The following is a 12,443-nucleotide window of genomic DNA, read 5'->3' on the forward strand; positions in this document are numbered from 1 at the left end:
TCTTGCAGCATTTTCTTTTTCATTTTGACTTTGGCCATATTAATTACAATGTATCTAGAAGACGCTTTGTTTGAATTGAGTGATACTGGGGCTCTGAAACTATAGTATCTAAATTTGTGGGTCTCATGCAATGCTTGTGAAATTCTCCACCATGATGTCTTGAAATAGTTTCCATATTTTTAGGAGTATCTTCTTCTCCTCCAGGAAGCCCTATGATTTTAATTTTTATGTTCTTTCAGAGAATTTTATTTCATTCTCATTTTGCTCTGCCTCTTAAAATGACTGTGTTAGCTTAAATGTCTTGTCTTCTATTGCTCAGTTGTTTGGGGTTTTTTTGGTTTGTTTGGTTTGTTTGTGTTTGCAGTTTTTGGCTGGGGCTGGGTTTGAACCCACCACCTCAGGCATATGAGGTTGGGGCCCTACTCTTTTGAGCCACAGGCACCACCCTCAGTTTTTTTTTTTTTCTTCTCCATGTTGTACTCTATTGCTAAGACTCTTTACTGTGTTTTAAACCTCCTTGAATGCCTCTTACAATTGCTTAAGCTCTTTCCTAATTATGTCTAGCTCCTTGGTGATTTTCTCTTTAATTTCACTGATTTCTTGAGACAGTTTTTGGACTTCCTTTTGGATTTCTTTTTCCATCTTCTCATCAATTTCATTCATATGATTTGCCATCCATATTCTGAATTATTTTTCTGTCATTTCAACAATTTATCTGTGGATAGAATTTTCATCTGTATCTCCATTGTAATCTCTTGGAGGATCTGATCTGCTCTGATTTTTCATGTTTCCAGGCTTCTGCTGATTCCTCCCCATGTGTATTTACAGTTTATTTATATATTTGTCATTTTTTTAAGCTGTAATTTTAGGTTCTCCCTATATTGTTATTGAGAGGTAATCTACTTGGAGTCCCTTATCCACCACTCAGGAGACCTGTTTGAAAACTAAAACTGGTGGGCTGAGATCAGATCCAGAGGCCCCAGAATATGGAGATTGGTACTCCTCTTCATCACAGCCTGTTCAAAAGCGATGCCATATATACCTTGGCCCTTAATGCATACAACTTCCCAGAGTTCTTTTATGGGGCTGAAGTGTGTGAGGGTCCCTGATAACCAGCCTTGCTTTCTCTAAGCTATGTGGAGTACGGCTAGGGACAGAACCTCCAACTGATACTGCTAGGCCAGGGGCAGCTCTCAGATAGCAAGCCAAACAGTTCCCATGCCAGCAAATTCAAAATTCTGCATTTTTTGCCACAGTCCCTGCCACAACAGATTTAAAACTCCACAGGCTTTCCCCTGCATTTGGGGGAGGTAGATCTATGGCTTGCTATCTGCTTCCTGGTCTTTCCCAGAGTGGGATTACCTTCTCCAAATTGGCAGGAGGGAATCTGGGGGCTGAACTTCCTGGAGGGTTTTGCTGAGCACAGAATTCAGACAGAGGCACTCCAGAGGGCAGGGAAAATTAAGCCCCAGCAGGAGGGAGACTCAGGAGGGACCCTGCCTTTTCGAAGTTAGTGTAATTGAGTCACTATTACTTCCCACAAGGTGAGGAAGGGTGTATTCAGTTCCCTAAGCCACACAATGCAGAGATCTCTCAGAGTTCCTGCCAGACACACTGAGGCTGTTGGGCCTGTCTCACTTTCCTCCCATGGCTGGCTAAAGATCCTGCTGGTTGCTGGTGACAGAGCAAGTGGCCTCTGTAATGCTTGCTTCTTCAGTTGCTATGGGAGCTGGGAGGGGTCCAAAGCTCTTTCCCTTTCTGATGCTTAGGTGTGGGGCATCCATCCCCTCTAGGCTGTTTGGAATGGGCTAGCACTCCAACTTTCCCAGATTATCATTCTGATTCACCCATGCTCTGTGAATTGGCAGGGGGCATTCTGTCTGGCAACCAAAGAAAGAAGGGAGATGGACAGTGGCCACAAGGCAGTTGGAGTCAAAATTGCTCCATTCTGCCAGGCAGGCATGAGGAACCAGAGAAGCATATTCTTGGGTGCAAGAAAACTGGATCTTATTGTCCTTTGTGACACTCTCATGCAGGGTGAGAGATGCTGTGTTTTGCTGCTTATTGAGATCCCAGATGGGGGAGGGGTTCCCCTAACCCTTCTATTCGGCTCCAGGTTCCTCTAATCTGGATTATTCCATGACTCTCCTCTATTCTCTTCCTTACTCTTTCTCATCTTCATCCTTGCAGTTTGTTTCAGTGGGGTTGTTGAGCACCTTGATTTGTTATTGCAATCTATCCCCCAATTTCAACTACTCCAAGTTTACTTCAGTCCAGTTTTCCTCCTAGATGGGAGCTTCTGAGGAAAGCTGTCTCTAGTTGGCCATCTTGTCCTCACCACCTTCCAGATCTGTCAAGAAAATGTGGCATCCCTAAATGTCAAAGAATGAATATGAACAATGACTCCATCTAAATATACTTTTACCCAATTCCCTGATATTCTACACTTTGAATAAAATTCCCTTCATAGAATCCTAAATTCCACATGTGCTATCACTTTGGGTTATTTTTAGACAGAGTCTCACTTTGTCAATGTTGGTGGAGTATCATGGCCTCATAACTCACAGTGACCTCAAACTTCTGGGCTCAAGTGATTTTCTTGCCTCAGCCTCTAGAGTAGCTGGGACTATAGGGAACCTGCCACAATGCCTGGCTATTTTTAGAGATGGGGTCTCACTCTTGGTCAGGATGGTCTCAAACTCCAGAGCTCAAGCAATCCACCTGCCTTCCACCTCCAAGAGTGCTGAGTTTACAGGCATAAGCCACCGGACCTGGCCCCCACATGTGCTACTTGTTAAGAAAGAAACCTGTCCTTTGCATATTTACCTCTGTCTTTTACTTGATAGTTAAGCCCCAAATGACATACAAATATAGAACCTGCTTAGAACCTGCATCAATTCACTGGAACACTTACATTCAGAAGATCATTGCATGTAGTTAGGGAAGAGATAATCATTTTGTACCTTATATAAGCCATTCTACTATCAAAGGGTAGAGTTGACTCTGAAGGTGAATTTTACCATAAAAAAAGATACTTAGATTGATAATAACTATTAAGATTGCACTAATTTTAGGAAAATACTTACATCTTCCTATATATAAAGTGAGATGTAGTATATGAAAGCCCTTTTATAAAGGAATTTAGAAGAAATATAGTTGAACATAGACTCTATTTAATGATGGTCACATTTTAGTCATTTTTTTCAAATAATACCTAGTTGATTATGTCAATAGATGTCAGGTTGCAAAGTCAGGCAAGGCCTTCTAAAGAAATGTTGGGGTGTTCCCTCATAAAAATTTTCAATCTATATCACATTCTATACTAGCTCCAAAGGTGGTCTTCATTGTTTCTCCATCTGATCTTGATATCTGATTGCCCTTATATCTCTGGTAGTATTGTCCAAGTGTACAACTATTTCCCCCAATGTCTAAATGAGTACTCTGACTATTGTTCTTTTTTGATCAACTCTTTTGCAACTTTTATCCTGAGGATAAACTGATACCTGTGCCATATGCTGTATGAATCATCCTCAACCCTCCTTTCTTGTTAGCTGGTTCAACTAATCAAAATTGCAGATAACTAGCAGTTGTCTACATCCCTTAAACTTCACAAAAAGCGTGTAAAGGATATACCATAAGGTGCTGATTACAGTCCCTGCCTGCATATAAGGCAAGTCGTCCAGTCTCCATAATATGTACCTGCTTTTTTAAGTTTATACAAGAGGAAATGAACAAATGGTGCACATTAAAACATAAAGTGTTGAAAAAGGTTTTGAAAAATGTATGTACGGTAGAACTGTTCACCATCAAATGAGGTTAGAATATTTAGAGGGATAGCCCAACTATCTGGTCTTTCAAGAGAAGGGAGAATGACCATTATACTCTAATTTAAACTATTCCTGGGTATTTCTATCAGAGATATATCCTGAACTGGACAGGAATGAGAGCAATTAGGCTATTCCCATTTTGTTTGTTTAATGTAGGTAGCAGTCTGAGAAGATTTCTATCTGAATATTATGCTAAAACTACATCAAATGGAAGAATTTTTTAACATCTAAGATTGGGAAAAAAGTTGGAAAGATTAAAAAATAAATAGTCACAAAACTAAGGAATATTACACTATTGGTAAAACAGATCAAGATTTCATCCTCACTAGTATTCTGAAAGGAGTATGAAATTTCTCCAACTAACTAAAAATATTGACCTATTTTAGTCAGTGAGTGAATAGAAGCCTTGGCATGGAAAGCCTCTGGTTCAATCTACAAGTTGGAAAGAGTGTACACACAAAACAGTTCATCAGACATACAATAGGCTATAAATTACTCGCATGACATCTTTGCATTAGATGCCATGGGCCTGTAATGCCCATGGTGGTGTAATACATAGACCATTTAAGTGACAATAGTCATAAGTTACAGATGGAAAGCTCTATCTTTGATGGCCATTGTGCTCCCTCTTTGCCAAATGTTCAATATAAAAAATCACCACTGAATATCAAAAATGGCTTCTTGGAACATCAGCTCTGATCTACAGGATTTGTCATGTTGTAGCTCATCTGTTCCAAGAGCACTTCATTCATTTGTTTCATATTACCAAGCCTAATATTTCATTAAACAATTGATGAAAAGAGAAAACTATGAACTTCCTTGCACTCAGTAATTATAGTTTTGACACTACCTTTATGGAAACTAACTATAGCATTACTCAATAAGCACACAGCCTATAAGAGGCAATTTCTCAAAACATCTATCCAAAGGCCCACTGATATTTAAGGATAAAGGCACTGACCTTTCATCTCTGACCATTACAGCAGCTTTTAGTTTCACAAATATGAAAAAAAAAATTGATCTTCTAAATATCATGTGTGTGGGGTGGGAGGTAGAGAGAGAGAGAGAATGAATCACCAAAGTATTTTAGAATGTTTTTGATCTTCTGATATGTTTAAGAAATAAAATAACCAAAAAATAAAGCAGTATTTATTGTGTACTTATTATCATATAACAAGCACCATGTAAAGAATTATTCTTCTAATAATCGTATCAATTCTAAACTGTAAATATTATAATCACAATATCCCCCATGACCAGACCTATGCTGGGAATTCCAAAACCAGTACTTAATCTTTTTCTATATGGATTAATTTGAGATGTACAATTGGCTATTTCAGCTTCTATTATTTGAGATAAGAGTGACAAAAATATGTGCCTGATCAGGACTATACTTTCCTTTAAGTAAGTGAGGGATCCATAAGTCATGGCAGGCAAGAAAAGGGTTATGTCCAGATAGGTTGGCTAAGGTGAAAATCAGCAGTCAGGTCATTAAATGGATAAGTAACAAAATAGATTCAGAGTTCAGAAGATTATAGGAGGCAATAAAATCAGTTTTAATAGGCAGATTTGAACTTTAACCCTAGGACAAAGATGATTTGTTCTCTGCCCAGTTTTATATGCCCTAATGGATGTTAGGATCCTTGAGCCCATAACTGGCAATCATTGCCAGAAAGAAGCCAAATCAATTTAGTTGAACTCTGTCCCAGATTAGACAATGAAGCAAAGGTACTAAACCTCACAGTTTAAACTAACTGCACATTTTAACATCAATTCTCTGCACCACCCTCTTGCTTTAGCTGGCACATTGTAATTGAAACAATGTTCTCTTGCTCTTCCAATTCTCCTTCTCTCCCTTCCGTTTTTTTTTTTTTTTTTTTAATCCTAGTAAGATACTCAGGAGAAGTAGAAAATATATCCATGTAATCTAAGGAGTTTAAAATCTAAATGAAGAGAGTAAATATGAACAAGTATAACAACTACTATGAGGATAATAATAAACACATACAATATAGTATAAAATAGGTGTATATGAGCACTAATGTACAAAGGAGAAGTGATCAGAGATGACTGTTGCACACCTTATCATACAATGAGGCATCATGTGGATATCATGAATTTCCAAATTTCTATAATATATTTAATAGCTAGTTCATCTCTGTGAGCAGGTGTGATATATTTGGTATACTATTAAATAATCCTTTCAACCACAAGAGCTATTGGTGAGTCAGCATATTTTTATAATAATCAGTGAGGTTCACAAAAATATCTTTTAGGCAACAAAAACAAAGAGGGGTTTAAGAAATGAGATATAAATTATCTCCAAGATTGTGCAGATATCTGCTTACCCAGAAATATCCTTTATACTTAGCACTACAAATTGCCATTATAATTTTTGATCCATAGTATATTTGGTTGGACTTCCATCTATTATCATGAAGTCATGACAGCCTAATCAATTCAAGTTAGGTTCACTTTCATTCTTGGTTGCCTGAAGGTTGAGGTCTCCAACCCAGATGATCCATTTTGGTTTATCATCATCATCTGTTTCAGTGACAGGGATGAACCTCTCCTTCAGCTGATTGACCTAAAGACACTAACACACTCCAAAATGAGTCATACTACAAAACTATATCAGGCCATTAAACCATTATAATAATTTTCACATTGATTTCAACAGTCATAGGTTTTGTCAATGCTGAATTATGCTCAATTTTTGCCACTTGAGATCCAACATATCTACATGATTGTATCAGATTAATTGACCTCATTCATTTTTGTTTGTTTTTTTCCTCACAGAAGCAATTAGACTTAACTGCTTCAGTATACAAGTATCAACATATTCATCTAATTTTTAGCCACATTCAAAATTCTACATTTGGTTATTATTATTTTCAGACTCAAAATTGAAATGTGTTTAGTAATTTTATGTTGTTTATGCCTTTTTAGATATTATACACACATATGCATATGTATATGCTGTATACATGTGTATATAGACTCATGTGTGTATACACATAAATACATATATATTTATATATGTATAAAGTTTATATATATTCACACAGACATATAATTTTTTTTTAGAATTTATAAATGCACTTTAATAACTTGCTGATAAAATAGTAACATTCCATCTTTGCAATCTGGTAAGGAATACGGGGAGATAGTGGTAAAGGCTCTGATGTGCATATCTATTATAACAAGGTAATCAACACACATAAACCACCTATTTTAGTATTACACCATACCAACTTTCAGAATGGCCATCTGGAAGCTCTACTGGATAGCTAAGTAAATAGCATCCAAAGTTTAAAGATGGGGGAGCAGGGAAGAGAGAGAGATGGAAGTAGTAAGCATCACACATTTCAAAGCCCACTTTTAAGCACACAACATTACGAATATTAAAAATAAATGCAAAAACAACAAAGAAGGCAATTTAGCATTTTCAGAAAGGGCATTTGGCAATATTCAACGCATAAGGGGTCTATGCCTGGGGCCATCCACTCTCTCCAGCTTCTCAAAGTGGTTCCTGGCATTGTGAATGTTGATCAGAGTAGCTGCAGAAGGGATGGATGGATCTGACATAAATCATCATGTTCGTAAGAGGATGTCGATGAAAGCAGCACTGCTTCATGATGTTGCTGATCTTCTCAAATCGGTGGACGTCACGCTGCTCTTTGCACTGGTAATGGGAAATCACTAAGAACTTAGCTCTTTCGAACAGCAGGACTTGATCGGCCTTGATAATCTGGGCGAAATTCCTTAGGTTCACTCCAACTGCTGAACGTTGGGAATCAGCTGATAGACAATAATGGACCAGGCTTTGTAGAGCGTTTCATCCCAGATGGATGTTCGAAAACAAGCACACTCCAGGGGGCGAGATAAAAGTCACAGGCCGCCTTCTCACTCTTTGAAAATCAGATCACAGATCACGCTGATCCTCCTGAACCAGATCCATTTTGGGCACCAGGCAGAGATTTTGGCATCAGGAGAATTCTGGAGGATGGCCTCCAAACACCACTGGTAACAATGCATGTCCTTTTCTAGTTCGCGGCTCTCGACGTCAAACCTGTAAATCAAAACCTCAACGTTACGGAAGATATTGTCTCGCTGACTGGTGAAGTAATTTTCCATGAAGGTGTCCTGACCGCCACAGTCCCACAGGTTCCCACCAGGTTCCCCAGGAATCTGACGTGGGAGTGCTCCACATCAATAGTGGCACCCAGGCACTGGGTGTCGTGAGCACTATAATTTGTAAAGATAATCGACCTCAAGCTGGTCTTCCCCGACCTGCTCTTCCCCATCAACAGCACCTTTATCTTCATGGCTGTATTTGGCATCACCGGCCAGGGCCACCACAGACTGGGCCTGAGCATGCGGCCTAACTGCAGAGCCGAGGGAGGGGTCGGGGGCTGTGGGGGCTTCTGCAGGCCGGGTCTTGGTCAGCACCACCACTAAGCTGTGCAGTCAGCAATAAGAGCTTGAGCTCTGGGCTGCAGAGGCCGTGGCGGGGATAGCTCTTCTTCCGAGCCAAGTGCCGGGTGCACATGACTGGAACGCAGATATATAATTTTTTTCACGGCCACAACTATACGTTGCTCACATCTTACCCAGGCCTCAAAACAATAATTTTTAAGCCACTGTTAACTACTATGCTAACAAAAAAAGATAATTTTGGAAGAGGTATACAAATAAAAGTTCTTAAGTTTGTCTAATAAAAAAGTTCTGAATAAAATTATATATGCCATTAAAAAGTGCACATTATTGCTCTAGAAAATTTTATCTGTATGTGCTTGTATGTGTGAGAGAGAGAGAGAGAGAGAGAAAGAAAAAGAGAAGGAGAGAGATGAAATTTTCAGAGACGTACTGCCTAATCTGTATATCCAAGACTACCTTTTGGCCAATCAATCTATCTTAACCTTCAGTTCAGACCTAAAGTTTCCATTCCTTTCATCTCATCTGAAAAATACCTAGAGAAAACCCAATCTTCAGAGAAGAGGAAGGCAATGTATCTGCAAAGAGCCATCTCTTTGTAGGTATATAAGGGGATGTGTTGATGTGACAAACTGCTTCTGTTCAAGACCATCAATTCAAGACAAGTATGCTGAAAACTTGGCAAGATAACTCAAGTGACCCAAATTATCAGATACCTGGATAAAGAAAGAAAGGAAAACATTAGTGCCTCAGCTCTTCTTATATTCTTATATTGGATATGAGTTCAGTCCTTTCCTAATGAATGGAATTAAACTGCTTATTTGCTTATAGGTTTATCACCTAATCTTAGGGCTTAGAAAGAAGGATGGAGGTAAGTAATTGGTAAGGAAATTCATGAAACTCTTCAATTTTTAGAAAAAGATTTATTTCTCTTAGGTAGTAGGTAGATTTTATATTAATCATTTCATCTTTGCTAAAAATAGCCTTCTTCCAAATCCCTGTGTTTTTCCACTTTCCATAGATTCTTCAATTTGGCAAAAGTCAAAGTATAAACTATCTTTTTGGCCAGTTATGAACTATTGCCTTGACTAGTCAATTTTCTGAATAATAATGGCTCTGGAAAGTTGCATTATGCTGTGAGAGAATTGGAAAAGGATTACATGCTATGACTCCCATAATAACAAACAATTTAATTTGGAACTGGGTAAGTAAAAGGTGGGAAACAAAAGTTTGAGACTACTCACTCTTCTCTGGTGACAGAACAATTCATGTCAGAATAAAATGGACTTGGGAAAACTAGCTATGCTTCTTCTTTGAGATTTCACAAACAAAGAAAGTGTGCAGCATACACAAGTGTGTATGAATACAATTAAACATAAGAAAATAGAGCCACAGATGAAGAAGCTAAAGTTGCCCAGCATAAATGTTTGCATAGACATAGTTGGTAATTTCCTGCCAATAAAAATACATCTTGCAGCCATGTATATTTGGAGTATCTTGGGATGCTACATCCAGCACTTAAACTTGAACCAATCTTAGGAATCTTGCATATTCTCATGCTTTGTACTGCCTACCAAAGAGCCAACCTAGAAAACTATATTTTTCAAAATAAATTCAACAAAATTTAACTCAGTAAATCTTAACTTTTAAACCTTTGTGTGTTTCCAATTTTTTGTAGGTAATAAGAATTATAAGTCATGATTCCTATCCTAAAATATCTTACAGAATAATTCAAATATTATTGGACTGTGAGCTTGAAAGCAAGGGGCAGTCTTATTCATGTCTATATTCTCAATGCCTAGATAAGATATTGAAGCAAGTTGTTAAATAATAAATGGATGTTGAATAAACAAATGAACAAACAAGAGAGACATAGATATGACCTAATATGAACAACAGTAGACCACTGATAATTAGGTACTAGAATACATGCAATAGGAAAAAGAGCAAGAAAAAAATGAGTTTACTTACTGAGGTCAAAGATATTAAAAGAATGCTCTATCTTTAGGCCTTGATATATTCCTAGATCATATTAGAATGAGTTGCTAAATTCATCTGGAACCCCCAAGAGCTCAGAAATAGCCTTAAGTGATGATTTTCACATTCTCACTGAAGTAGTGTAAACTATTCAAATGTACCCTTAAACATTTTTTTCTTTCTTCTCTGTTCCAGTATAGCATCAAGAAGGGACACAGGCACAAGAAAAGAGAGGTAATCAACTCGATAGTTTGGATAGCCTACTTAGAATTGTTTAGTTCCCTTTAACCCCAGAAAACCAACTCTTTTTCCATTGCATTTCAGAAAAAGTCTAGAATTTTTAGAGGTGGGTACTGTTTTTTTCTGGCATTTCCCCAACACTTTCCAAAAAACTGTTAATCTCACAGCAAGATATAAGCTTAACTAGCACTAAGTATAGCTGATATGCCATGAGAAGCTTCCAAAAGTCATTAACTGACCTGCCCGTTTAGCTTGTCCAAGCATTGGTAATGTATACTTTTACGTTTGGAAATCACTCACTCTGAATTTAAAAGGTCCCATAAGAAGCTGAACAAATTTGTATTGAAGACGAATAAAGTCCCTCCTGGGTACTTCTCTCTTCCTCTCTTTTGTGGTCTCAACAGTTCTCTTAACATTTCAATCCTCACCAAAGATGTTACTTCTTTATTTCTAGGCAGGCTTGAAAGAACTTGACATTAACCTCCAAGAAAGAAAAAATGGGTTAATGCCTGGTTGCCATAACAAATAATAGAGTGAGTTGTTACTCCAACATACCTATCATCCATGTGATCACCCATCACATAGATTTACTGACTTTTTCTTTATAGTAATAAAAAGGTGAATAAAAAAGCCAAAGCAATAAGTTTGGTCTTCAATGGAACATATATTTTTTTTAATCTTGTCATTAAGCTCTACCAGGAGTATCCAGCCCTTTTTCCCCATTTTTCTTCTCTGCCATACAGCACATTGAAAAAAGAGTTTCCTTGGACCACAGATTAAATGCACAAACACTAACGAAAGCTGATGAGAGAAAAAGAAAGAAAGGAAGACAAGAAAAAGATCCATGAATAATTTTCTTGATGTCCGCCACCACAAATAAAAAAACATCTTCACATCATCTGCATGTGGCCTGTGGGTTACAGGTTGGACACCTCTGAGTGACACAGTTCCTGATAAGATGTCTCCAGTTTATGTGAGCCTTACATTTACTAAGCATATGCTATGTACCAGGTTTTGTTTTATATTTTATCTCTTGCCTTAATTCTTTTCCCAAAACCTATACCTTATGTATTTCATCTCTATTTTATAAGAAAATTGAGGATTAAAGAGATTGTAAGGAATTACAAACAAGTTTCATTAAAGAGGATTTTTGAAGGAGTCAGAAGAAATATCTAAGATTTAGAAAAGGGTGGATCATTAAAATGTTCAATTTAATTGAAAAATCATGAATATTTACAAGAAAATAGCAGCTATGTTTGGTGAGTAATAAAAAAGAAAAGATACCAAAAAAAGAGCAATTAAAGACGGCAGCCGAGTAACAGCTTCTATGCAGCCGGGCGCAGTGAGAGTGGCGAGAGAAGACTCCAGGCATCTCTGGCCAGTGGGTTTTGCCCAGAGGCTTCTCTTGGTGGCACAGGAAGCCGGTGAGAGACTTCTGGACCCCATGAGGAGGACAGAAGCAGTGGAAAATCTGGCAAGTGGTGGGTGCGTTTGTTTGGTCTAAGGCTGCCTGCAGCTGTACCCATAGCAACAGCAAGACTGCGAACAGGAAAAGCCTTCCCTGTTTTGGTTTTCTTGGACTTGGGCACTCGATTGAACTGCCTTGGAAGATCTTGGGCCATTGTGTACAGATGACTTTGGGTGTTGTCTGATATTAGCTGCTGAGCCGGAAGGGAGCTAATATCATTCAGCTGTGGGCTGCCCGCACAGCTGCTGTGGGAGAGCTGTCCCTGTGTGTAGCAGTGAGATCAGCTGGGAGACCTTGGGCGAGCAATCTAGTGACTGAGCTGCCAAAAGGAGGGTACTGAGACACTGGGGAAGTGCGGAGTTCCAAGTGTGGCAGATTAACAGCCTTGGCCCTCAGGGACGTAGTGGGGGTCTGGACTTGGTGCACTGGATAAATAGGCAGCCACACTGGGAGAGATTCCAGGGATAAGTGCTTTTGTTGGAAAGCTTCTGCTT

General features: G+C 38.4%; 1 pseudogene; it reads right to left on the minus strand.

Moving 5' to 3' along the window:
• Positions 1 to 7,298: 7,298 nt before the first annotated feature.
• On the minus strand, positions 7,299 to 8,170 carry LOC128578088 (ras-related GTP-binding protein A-like; annotated as a pseudogene).
• Between the last annotated feature and the right edge of the window lie 4,273 nt (positions 8,171 to 12,443).

The sequence above is a fragment of the Nycticebus coucang genome, chromosome X, assembly GCF_027406575.1.
Source record: "Nycticebus coucang isolate mNycCou1 chromosome X, mNycCou1.pri, whole genome shotgun sequence".
In the NCBI taxonomy this organism is placed as follows: Eukaryota; Metazoa; Chordata; class Mammalia; order Primates; family Lorisidae; genus Nycticebus; species Nycticebus coucang.